Raw genomic sequence first — 11,555 nt, forward strand, 5'->3', positions numbered from 1 at the left:
ATGGGAAAAGGAAATAAAGCCTTAGCTTGAGTCTGAAGTAGGCAAGATACCACTGGTGTGTAACTTGAGATGCTGTTCTGCTCCTTGGAATGTGCTTGAAGCCAAGCACCAGGCAGTCATGAGATGGTGGACCTAATGTAAATTAAAACGTTTGCAACATATTCGGTCACATAAACATAGGAGATATTGTGACTAGTGAAATATTCTGCTTAGTAGCCATTGGACTTACCCAGTACTTAACCACTAACTGTTCTCAATTACCCATCATATAGCTAAGGTTACAGGCCTGAAGATTCAGTCCCTGGATGCCTGAAGTATGTACTGTGTTTTGATATAAAGGTTTTCTAAAAAGGTGGCATACCAAGATAGAAAAATATAGAGTGGATTTGCAATGTTTTCTAAATACTCTATTAATTATAGATCAAGAAAAACAGAGGTAGTCCTTTTTTTCTTAGAAAGAATATGTCAAAGGCTGCAGCTTGCAGATACCTTGAAATTATGGCAGGGAAACTTAGAGAGAATTCAGGTACTAGAAGTAAAAAAGTGAGAGCAATGGGAAACACAGCTAGAACTGATATAAAATTCAGTTTAAAAAAAAAAAATCAGTCTGCTTTTAATCAGTAGGTAATATTCAGAAAGATCACAGTGTAATGCTGGTTTTGGCTATATAATCCACAGGGGGATTGTGTGAAGGGACTCTGAATTATTTTTATATTCTGCAGTTTTCCACAGCTGTTCACCTTGGTATGTACTCTCTTCCAAACTCCTGAGAAGCTCTTTAGAGAATAGTTTTGGGTTACAACTAATGTGAAAGAACCACAGTGCTCTCTCTGCTGAGCTGAATTTCAAGTAAGGAAAATAAAACCCCCAATTATAACTCAAAGCTAATTTCTCCTTCTGAAGATCTGTAAAATTCATGGAGATCTTCAGATACTTTGAAACAACCACAGAAGCACAGTGTATCAACACTGGTTTTAAGTCTTAAATATGGCTAAACTATATCCATAAAACATTCTCAGTAAGTACTGGTTTTAGTAAACAGCATTTTGAACAAACACTGGTTTTATTTTATGCAGCTACACGGTAAATTCAGAGCACCTGGAACCTGAAATAGCTCTTTGTACCTAAAATATTTTAATATAAATTCTATCAGCTACACATAATTTAATTATGTGTAATTTACTGTCAATGGTTTGACTCATGAGGGACTGACATGGCTTTAAATGCCTTTAGTGACCAAAGTGATCCAGGTGACTTGGGCTTCTTCTTAGGCAGGCCATAAGAAATACTGTGACACAGAGAGTCGTGCTGGATTTATCAGCCACCTCCACAGGCTATTTAACATGCAGATTTTATTCTGATTTATTACTGTTAGTGGTTTAGCAGTAAACACAAAAGTGCACAGAGCAGGAGAGAAATGTATACACTTTAAATTGCTGATACTGTAGGTACGTTTCACTTACTCCAATTCATCTTCAGTTTCTCTCTACTCCACCCACTATAGATGTTCTAAAGAAAGTCAAACAAATAGCAGGTAACGTTGTGAACCAGTAGCCTCTTCGCTGCTGTGCCAGGAGAAAGTCTCACTTGCCCCCAGGTACTCAGCAGCTCCCCTGTTGGAAGTCACAGCATGATGAGATACACCAACAGAGCTGTCTTAATTAGTGCTTATCAGTCTGTCATTCCAAATGTGCTATGCTAAACTACTATCCAAGTGATTTAGCAAACCCAGCTAATTTTGATGGACACGGGTTAGATAGCACTTACAAAAGCCCACTACCACCAGAGATGAGGCAGTATCTCACAACAGCCAAACACAAGGACAGATTACAGTTGACATTGCCTTCCACCAGCAGTTGTCAAAAGCATAAGACTAGATGGCAGACTTTTGAGGCATCTGTCATGCCTTCTTTTGTGTTTGCATTGCAATTGTTGTAGTTGGTACACTACTAGAAGTGAACAAATAATTGTAGCAAGCCAACTCTGGGCAAAACTATTTTCTAATTACACTACAGCAATGGTGTTGGCCTCAGCGTAGATGTGCCAGTGTAAAACTGCAGAAAAACTACCCTATGCATCCAGTTTTTCCTACCATTTCTCACAACTCTATATGTAAATGTTACTGATCTCCATTCAACGTTCATGCATTTATCAGGTAATACATATATGTGTATTTGTTAAATAAGAAAATGCCATTATCCTCATCTCACAAAAAAAGGAAAGGGTTTTCAGACCTAAATACCCTTGAAAATAGAGACCACAGTGGTTAAAAATCACTTTTTCAGAAAAATTCATCTATGGAGGGGCTAAAATTTAAAAAAATCTGGTCATAAGTGACATACCTAATGTAACATAAGTAGCTGGAGACAAAATGGGAAATGTGTTGGTTAACAAATTATTAAAACTCATGTGAACTAAAGCATATTCTAAATATATTGGAGGTACCACAAAGTCAGAGAATGGTTTTGAAACAATGGAGTGCTTATACTAAGCTTATACTAAGCTGCAGAAAGACTTGGATATTTGTAACAAAGGATACATGTGGTCAAGCCACAGGTTTTCAGTCTGTGAATTTCTATAGTATCGTGCACAAGTGGTAAGGAAGCCTGCTGTACGTTGGCCTAGATTCCCAATGAGTGGGGGTTTGCATCTGGAACGGAAATGATCTAGGAGACTGCTCACACACACACACACACACAAAGCAGAAAACCAGTGAGCTAAACTTCAGCCTTCTGCCATACAAAATTTGGAATACAGTGAGTCTCACTGAACTTTCATATGCAGCATGCACAATCTCAGAACTGTGTTGCTCCAACTGTGCAGAAAGGAGTGGTTCCTGCAACAAGGATCATGCTGGTATTCTTAAAAGCATTAAAACCAATCAATTACTGATAGTTTGTCTAATTATAAAGGGTCTTCACTGAATCAAAAGGGAGGACAGAAGCATTATGCCTTTATTTGAAGACTAAAAAGCTTCTCAAGAAGCAGCATAGACACTAACGTCTGAAAAGCATATGGTCACAATTGGGTAACTAATTTATCACGCCTAAGTTTTATCATGCCCGATCTGTACTCTCTCTGCTAGAACTGTTATGGCTCTATATTTAAAAATAATAATGTTTTTTTCCAAAGTTCTTTTAAAAAAAGCTGCCTTAATAAAGTTAATTTGTAAATTAGGTGTAGACTATGACTCCAGCCCAGAAAGACAGAACCCTTTTATCCAAGCTCCAGTCTCCCACCCACCCCCACATCCACCCATCCCCAGCCTATAACATTTTGCCTATAAAATGCCTTCTGGAAGCTCTATGTTTTGGGAGGAGACAAGGAAATGGTTCCTCTGCAAACAGCTTGGCACAAAATAAACCATGCAAACTTTCCTGAAATGTAAGGGTATTTGTCCTACCAGAGGTAAAACCTGCCTGCATTTTGAAATGAGCATGCTGCAAACTCACTTTGCCCATCTTGGGTAAAAGGATTATTTGCAGAGGTGATTGGAGAAAAGGCAAGTCAGGTCAGTCACTTCTCTGCACACCAGCGCTGTAGCTGCCAGTGGTGACTGCCTAAGCAAACTGGAAACAGTACACCTTGTTATTTTTCCCCTCTTTCATTAATATTCATATGTGAATCCCCTGGGAAATGCCCGAAGTGCATAGGTGTTACAGAATAGTGCTCACTGGTTCTTATTAGTGTATGTAAGCATTAAAGCAGGTACTTACCAGGGGTCCAATCCAAGAAGACCACTGCAGTCTTCTCCCTTAGTTAGTAAGCATTTAGTGACTCTTGCATGAATTTTTATTTACATTTTGCATCTTGAGAGAGAAAAAGTCATGTATTCAGACATCGACTCTTAACACTTCACTTCTACTAGAAATTTCAATATTCTTTTGGAAGCAGATCCACATGGATTCATAGGATACTAACTGCATTTCTGTTTTTAACAGAAAAGAGTCCATCTGCGGAGCAACTGTAAGGTGGTATTCCAATAACCTCTTCCAGCCATCTGATCTGGGTAGTAAAGGACAGTTTTAGGCTCAGGCTTACAAAATTGGGTGCTTTCACATCACACAACCATTTTTAGGTGTTTGCATAGAGCTGGTAAGATCATACTGAGTGCTGAGCATGTTCTGATCCCATTCCTGTTTTGCTGGGCTGTTGCAGCACAGGTCATAGCCTTTGTTGCCTGCCTTCTCCACCAATCATTGCAGGCAAGTTTTATCTGTCTGTCCTTATGCTTAGGGTCCAGACCCAACACCCCATGCAATCTATGTGGGCTAAAGAAACACTCCATAAACATAAAGCCAAGAATTAAAGTCTTAGCAAATTAAAGAGTTATTGTTAGTCCACTTACAATCATGCTAAGACTTATAGTCCAAATTAGCTAATTATTGCAGCTCATACAATAACGATATAATTAAAACTACTGTGCACAATATTATCTATGCCTTTCTCTGTTATCATGCTCACCTTTCCTCTGGGCTCAAAAGTCAGTAATATCAGTCTTCTTTAGAAAAAGCAATGGTTGGTTATAGTAAATTGTCAGCATCCCAAGTTCTTTGCCATGATTACAGTGCTAATATTTATGATTTCTTCTTCCTCTTTGCCAGGAGGACAATGATGTTGTGCATTTCTTCCTCCTCACTTTACGGCTGCTGGGTGTCCTTTTTTTATGTTTGCTAATACTCTGTCAACTTGCTCCTTCTTTGTTGGCTCACAGTTCCATGTTGTATCTCAGTTTACTGCATGTTATAGGCTTTACCTATGTTGCAGACTTGTTCTTTGTTCTCCTTGTTAACCCACAAAATCAATTGACACAACTTCTAAGGCTTCATTTCTTTGGTGACCTCTGCTTGCCAGTTTGTGTCTATATTCCTGAGGCCTCTGTTACTGTCCTGTGCTTGAATTTTCAAGACCTCCACTGTCATCTTGTACTAGTATTTTGGGAGGCCCAGAATGCCCTCTTTTTTTTTTCCCCATATCCTTCAAGATGTGGTTTCCAGATAATTTAACTAATGCTTCATTAACACAGCCTAACCACCTGTAGCCAATATCTACTTGTTTTGGCAGTATCACTGGTACATTATTAAAATTACCTAATAACTGGGCAGAACACCTCTCATTTCTTAGTTGAAAGCATGACCAGAAAGTACCACGCGAGGCTGGCAGGAAAAAGCCCTAATAGAAGATGCTAAATTGATCTTTTTTACACACTCCACAAGTGATGTATAGGAGCATAGGCCATACACAAATCCGCCTAGATACAGATTGGACTAGGAAAGAATGTGTTATCTCTATCTATAATGATATATATATCCTTCCATTTCTATATCGTAGAACTATAGCTGACAGTAACTTTCAAGCAAAAGTAACTATGAGGGAGTGTTCCTGGATGTCATTCATAGCAAAACTAGCATAATGGAATAAAAATATACAGGCTCCTAGCGCACCATTGGAAAACATTATTTTTGTGTGTTTGGCGTGAGTTTCAACAGTCCAATATCTGAAGTCCTTTCTCATTCCTGTCAGAGACACTCCTGGGTCAACTTGCTTAACCAACCCTTGCTTCATTGCTCTACCACTGCTACACTAGTTTTTCTATATTACCCTCTTGAGAGGGGCAGGGAAAGAAGAAGGTCTAGAACTGTGAGCTTCCATTCATTTCTTTTCAGTTACCTAGAAAGAAGTTGTTGGTAACTTGACATATGGGAAGTATGTTAGGCTTAAAGAGCTGCGAACTTTGGATAGTTTTGAAAAAACTATGGTTAAGTGGGAACAGCTGTTTTGCATGGAACTAGCAGATCAGCTATTTTAACAAGAGAAAGTCATCTTCCTGTTTAATAGGGGTGGCAAGCAGAACCAAGACTCTTTGCCTTAAACTTTTTAGATTGTATTTTTCATCCACTTTATTTCTGTAGTTTCTGTGACCTGTTAATAAACACTGAAGCCTTTTTAGGCAACTCAACCAGTGTTCCACTGGAAAGTTGGCAACTCGGAGGGGACATACCAAGGGCAGATGCTGGCACTGAAGAAGAATTTGCCTATTTTACTTGATACACCAGGTGTCGTTTAAATGGGAACTGTTTTATCAGTCACTATATTATGGAAGCAAGATTCAGGAAAGGAATATGCTTTTGCAAGGGAAAAGTTCTTGGAAATTGACCGCTGATTGAAGAATATAGCCAAAGCTTAGAAGGAGGAATTTCCTGCAGCTATGAAAGAAAACTGGCTACCAGGCAAAGAATCTAGCCTTGATCCCTACTAAGTCAGTAGCAAAACTGTTGCCAACTTTGATGACAGTAAGACTATAACCATTAGGGGTTAAGCAGCAGTATATATATATAGATTTAATACATGAGGAATGTCCAATCTGGAATGATTATCATCCCTCTAATAAGGGGTTCAAATTGCAGCGATCCTGACTCAACCTCTCATCTGCCAAAAACAGATAAATAGAGAATTATGGATTTCATTGCATCTGGCTGTTTCTCATGAAACCAAAGTCCTGCCCACTCAGCTTGGGCACAAGTGATCCCACAAAGGATGGTACATTTTGTAAGAAGTTGGGAGACTGCCCAAGGGTTGTCAGCCAAAATCTCCCTTCCTTACTGTTGTTACATAACATGCCATTAGCATCTGCGTGCTCCTGCTACTCACACAGTTCCCAAATGTGCTCAGTCCTTACTCAGGCAAAGTCCCTTGAAGGCTACATGAAGCTTTGCCTCCATAATGACGTACCTGGGGCCTTCTACTAACAGAAGAGACACCATGTCAGTGTATGCCCAGAGATAAAATGCTATATCAGTAGTGTACTACACAAATATACATGCATTAAATACAGCTTCATTCTTGAAAAAATGGCAATGGCACAATGCAAAATGGCTGGGACTACATACAGTTATTCATATTTATTTATAAAGACCAGAAACCAAAAGGCAAAACCTCACGAAAAATGTAAGTTATTCTGTGATTTCATGTCTCTAAAATCTTAAGTGAGCTAAAATAATGAAGAAAGATCAAAGCTAGATTATTTTCACTGAGTGGTGGCTTAAAGAGATGGTAAGCATTACACTTCTGATGGAATGGGTGACTTTACCACTACAAACTCCAAGTGATCAATAAGGCAGTATTTCCACAGAAGGATAGAGGGAGTTCATCCATGCAATCAACTACCAGAGGCTTGGAGGACAGAATTTACAAAAAGGAACAATCATTCCTCTTGTACGTACCAGCTTATCAGTCTTTGGGATAGATCCAATAAAAAGATTTGAGTTTTTAAAATGGGATGTAGCCTTACGAAGGAACTTCAAACTAAAGCTGCAAATAACTTTGCTCAACTGCTGTTCAACCCTAATTTCCAAAGACACTTTCTTGCTTAGCTGTAAAGCTTTTCTGCTGTCACATTGGTCTGTGTGTGATGTCCCTCCGCAACATTCTGCAAGCGCACATTTTTGAATACCCTAGGTAGTAACCTAGTCTTTACAGAAACAATTCAATGCTTAGTTCACACCTGTGCTTGGTTGGGATCCAAAACTTTGATGTTCTTCTGCCTAATTTTCCTAAAAGGCTTGCCCCTGTAGACATCTACATAGTCTTGAACACTGGCAGGATCTGGACTGTACAAAATGCAGCTGTGGCCATCGTACTCTTTCAGACATTTGCTCCCTTGCTTCCTTTATGTGAGGATGTACGGCAGTAAACACCACAGTAAAGGTTCAGTTGTGTAGGAACACTTTTCACTGCTGAGCATTGCCATTGTAAACATGAGATCAATCTGAGAAGCGGGAAGTAGGAGCACGATATTGTCACCTGGTGCAGTAGTGCTAATCAAGGGAGAACTGTGCTCTGGCCCCTGCTTAGAGCACTGATTTTGTATCTTACAGAAAGAAGTACAGTTTCCAGTGCTGTGATGGGCACCCCTCTTAGTGTACTCACAGCCAAGTTCAAGCACACTTGTCCTTCTGACCCCATGAATCTCAGATGCTTTTCTCTACTGCTTCCAAAGAGTGGAGTATGAATGGCGGGTGGCCCCCACCAATGTAGCTGTTAGCCCGATAGGGAATTTTTTCCTGGTGACACAGAAGCCACCATCACTGAATACCTAGACGGAGGAGGGAACCGAATCCAAGTCTCATTTTCTAATTGTTAAGCTAGTATACAAAAAAAAATTGCCAGCACTTCCACTTTAAACAAAACTTTTCATTTCTCTGTAATAAAGGATGTCAGCACCTCTCTTCACAGCTGAGGTTCCCAAGTGGTTAGAAGTGCCACTGCTGTTCTGAGGTAGCCTTCCCTGAGGTCAGAAATGGTCCCGATATAAGACTCACTCTATTCTGAATGTCCCCTGTTGGCTAGCTTCAGGCAGCCACGGGCTGGCCATGCTGGATTTAGGCTGTGCTCTCCTCAGTCTGCTGCTTCTTCTGGATCCCATTAAGAGGTGCTTAACTTCCCATGGAGCCCAACACGGGTTCTGGATTCCTCTCCTGTGCGTAATATCTGACACATAATCAGAAACAGATCCTGGCCTAAAGCTCTAGCCAGCCAAAAATTGAGAAAAACAGATTGGCTGACATTCCGCCAGGGTTATACTCTCACAGACATACTGATGCCCATGGGATGACATAGATGTAAATTAATTTGGCCCTGGTATGATCACTTGCAGTTGAAACCTTCAGTTGTTTATAATGAAGTTGTAGTGGATTTTATGAAACATATGGGCTTTCAGATACCTCACATTGTGACAGCAATTAATGTTTCTGCTTACATGTTTTGGTGAAGCTGGAATTACAGCACCACGACAGTCAGCTCTTATAGTAAGACAACAGTTCTCCAAAGATTAACTTCTTGAAACGTCTGAAGCAGTACATACAAATAAAGGGGAAAAAAAGCCCCAACACAACTTCAAATAAATATCCTGCTAAGTATAAGGAACCAGATCCTCAGCTAACATAAACCTTTTAAATAGAACAGATTTAAGCAATTTACAGATACTGAGGATCTTTACTCCAGAATAAATAGAACTGAAAATAATGATTCCTTTTTTCCTACTCCCTCCTTCTTCACAATTCATTTTGTTTTGATCTTTCCTAAGGACTGATACAAAAGCAATTGTCTCCTTGGGTTAAGTGTGCAACAGTCACAGGAATCCAGGGCTTTTCTCAGCAAAGGGGAAAAAAAGAAACTTTGAAGCTACCTACAGCTTCAAATAATCTCCTTCTATTAAAAAACATGGGGGTTAAAAAACACCTGACCTTGCAGGTAGGTACTTCTGAGCTGGGCAGTAAAGTGATAAAGTCCATTTCTAAGACAGATGAGGAAATGCACAAGATGATTATTTGTATCAAGCCAAAGAACACATTTAAACCACTGTGGCTGAGCAGATTTATTTACCTATCTAATTTTACCTCTGTGTGCCCCATTAAGATACTGCGGTGAAGAGTATTACACAGATGCCCTGATTCACTCAAAAATTAGGGCCTGGACATACAAGCCACTGGGATGCAAAGAACACAGCCAAGCTCTCATTGACTTAACAGTAAGAAGAGGATAGTATACCATGGTCTGTCCTTCTGCCTCGACTTGCAACCCCACACTTCTGTTGAGACTATGCTCTTAGTTCCTGAATTTGTGTCAATTATTCTATCAAGGATGAAGTCATTGAATCTGAGGTCATCTAAGCCAGGCCCTTACCTGCTCCAGACTGGCAGAACTCTTCTTACTTCAGCCAAGCTGGGACAGTCAAGGGTGTATGAAAGTAAGACTGGTAGGGCTTCTGGAGAACTCCTGTCTCTTTTGCTATTGCACACATCCCTCCCATAGAATACCATTCATAAACTGGAAACTCTCCATCTTAGAATTGACTCAGTTTTCTGGCACCGACCTAATGTGCTGGAAAGATGTTCCAGAGTCTGACTACTCTGTTGGTTTGAAAACGTGAAGTAAAAAGGCACTTGAAAATAGCAAAATAACAGTGGAATGAAAGGGGGGGCCAAAAACCTCCATTATATCACTTGAGTTTGCTTCCAAAATAAAGTCTCTAATTAGTAGGCATTGGCCCAGCTGGTATGTAACTATTGCCATTTCTTTAAATAGAGTGAAAAATTGATACTGTGTCTCATCTAAGTTTTTCCAGGCATTTTAAATGTAATTGCGACACCTGAAAATACTTTGCCTGCCTCACTCGTTGCTTGAAGATACATGACCATGTAAGGGACTGATTGCAATTTGACCTGTTACCAGACGCTAGCAGTGTCACCGCAGCAAACCTCTTAGCCTCCAGCAACCATCTGCTTAACCTGCTCCATAGTGGATTACCTTAAATCACATCACCTTGCATTTTGCTAAGCAAAACATATAAGACCCATGCGATGAATGAAGAAGGTTTTCTCACAACTTATGCACCATTTCATGACATCTTAGCCAGATGGGTATGTTGGAATTAGTTTATGAAGAGCAGAAGTTGGGGTTTTTTTGAGAAGTGTATCTGCAAGATTACGTCGCTTTGCTGCTGAGTGTTGTTTTGTGGTAGAAAGGCCGCTGCATTCTTTCCAGTGCCAGTACCCCTACAAAATTTGGTGCATGAAATAAAAATCTTCATCAATATTATATATTAGTGGCATGACATGCAAAAGCTAGATTCTTTTGTTTAAACCTCAAAATAAGCACCAAATCCTTGCAAAACACTGTGACAGAATTAACTGGACAAAAATAGTTTCCTGGGATCTGAAGTTACAATGGCAGCCACTTAGCTGAATACAAGTGAGAAACAAGAGATGTGATCTTTCATCCCAAATAAGTAAGGTTTTACCAAGTAGAAGCTAAAATAATGTTAAAGTAGTGCTTGTTTAATAATATTATGTTGTTAAATAAACCCTAAGGTTGCTAATTGCCTTGTAAAAGATAGGCTTTCTCACAACTGTTTTTGTCTTACTGTACTTCAGAACCAAAGTGTGCTGCAATAGCAAGTACCAGGGAAGCATCCTTTGCCTTTGACGTGCACTTTTGAAGCACCAAGATGATCCCAGTTAAAATAACCTTCAATTCCTGTACTTCTAAGATCTAATTTTTGCGTTTCACTTGGCTTTTAAGCAATCCCTGAAATCTCACATGCCCTTGAACTTCAGCATGAGGCTAAAGTAGCAATTTAAACTTTGCCTTCCCAACACTGACCTGCCTCCATTCCTCATCCTGCAACAGAAGGATCATGGCTGGGGCAGGAAACTGCAAAACCTGGGGCAGATTCAGCTCTCTGGGGTTGCTCACATGCCAAAGAGGAGGGAGCTGCCCTTTGCTCTTCAGGCAGCTGTGGCCACTGCAGCATGGCCCTAGCCAGACCTTGCTGGGCCTGTGGCTAGACCCTGCCCCATAACCAACATGTCACCAACACACCCATTAAAAAAAGAAAAGAAAGAAAACCCCAAAACTGACTCCATGTGCTCTGGATGCTGCAAGAAATGGCCCTGACCTTCCCCTCCCTCCATCCCCACGTATTTTGGCCTCTGGCAAGCGTGGCCTGTGACCCTCCCTGCACACCCGGCTGCTCTGCCCACCGCCCCCCCCCC

Source organism: Haliaeetus leucocephalus, unplaced genomic scaffold (genome assembly GCF_000737465.1).
Source record: "Haliaeetus leucocephalus isolate CR32 unplaced genomic scaffold, Haliaeetus_leucocephalus-4.0 Scaffold234, whole genome shotgun sequence".
In the NCBI taxonomy this organism is placed as follows: Eukaryota; Metazoa; Chordata; class Aves; order Accipitriformes; family Accipitridae; genus Haliaeetus; species Haliaeetus leucocephalus.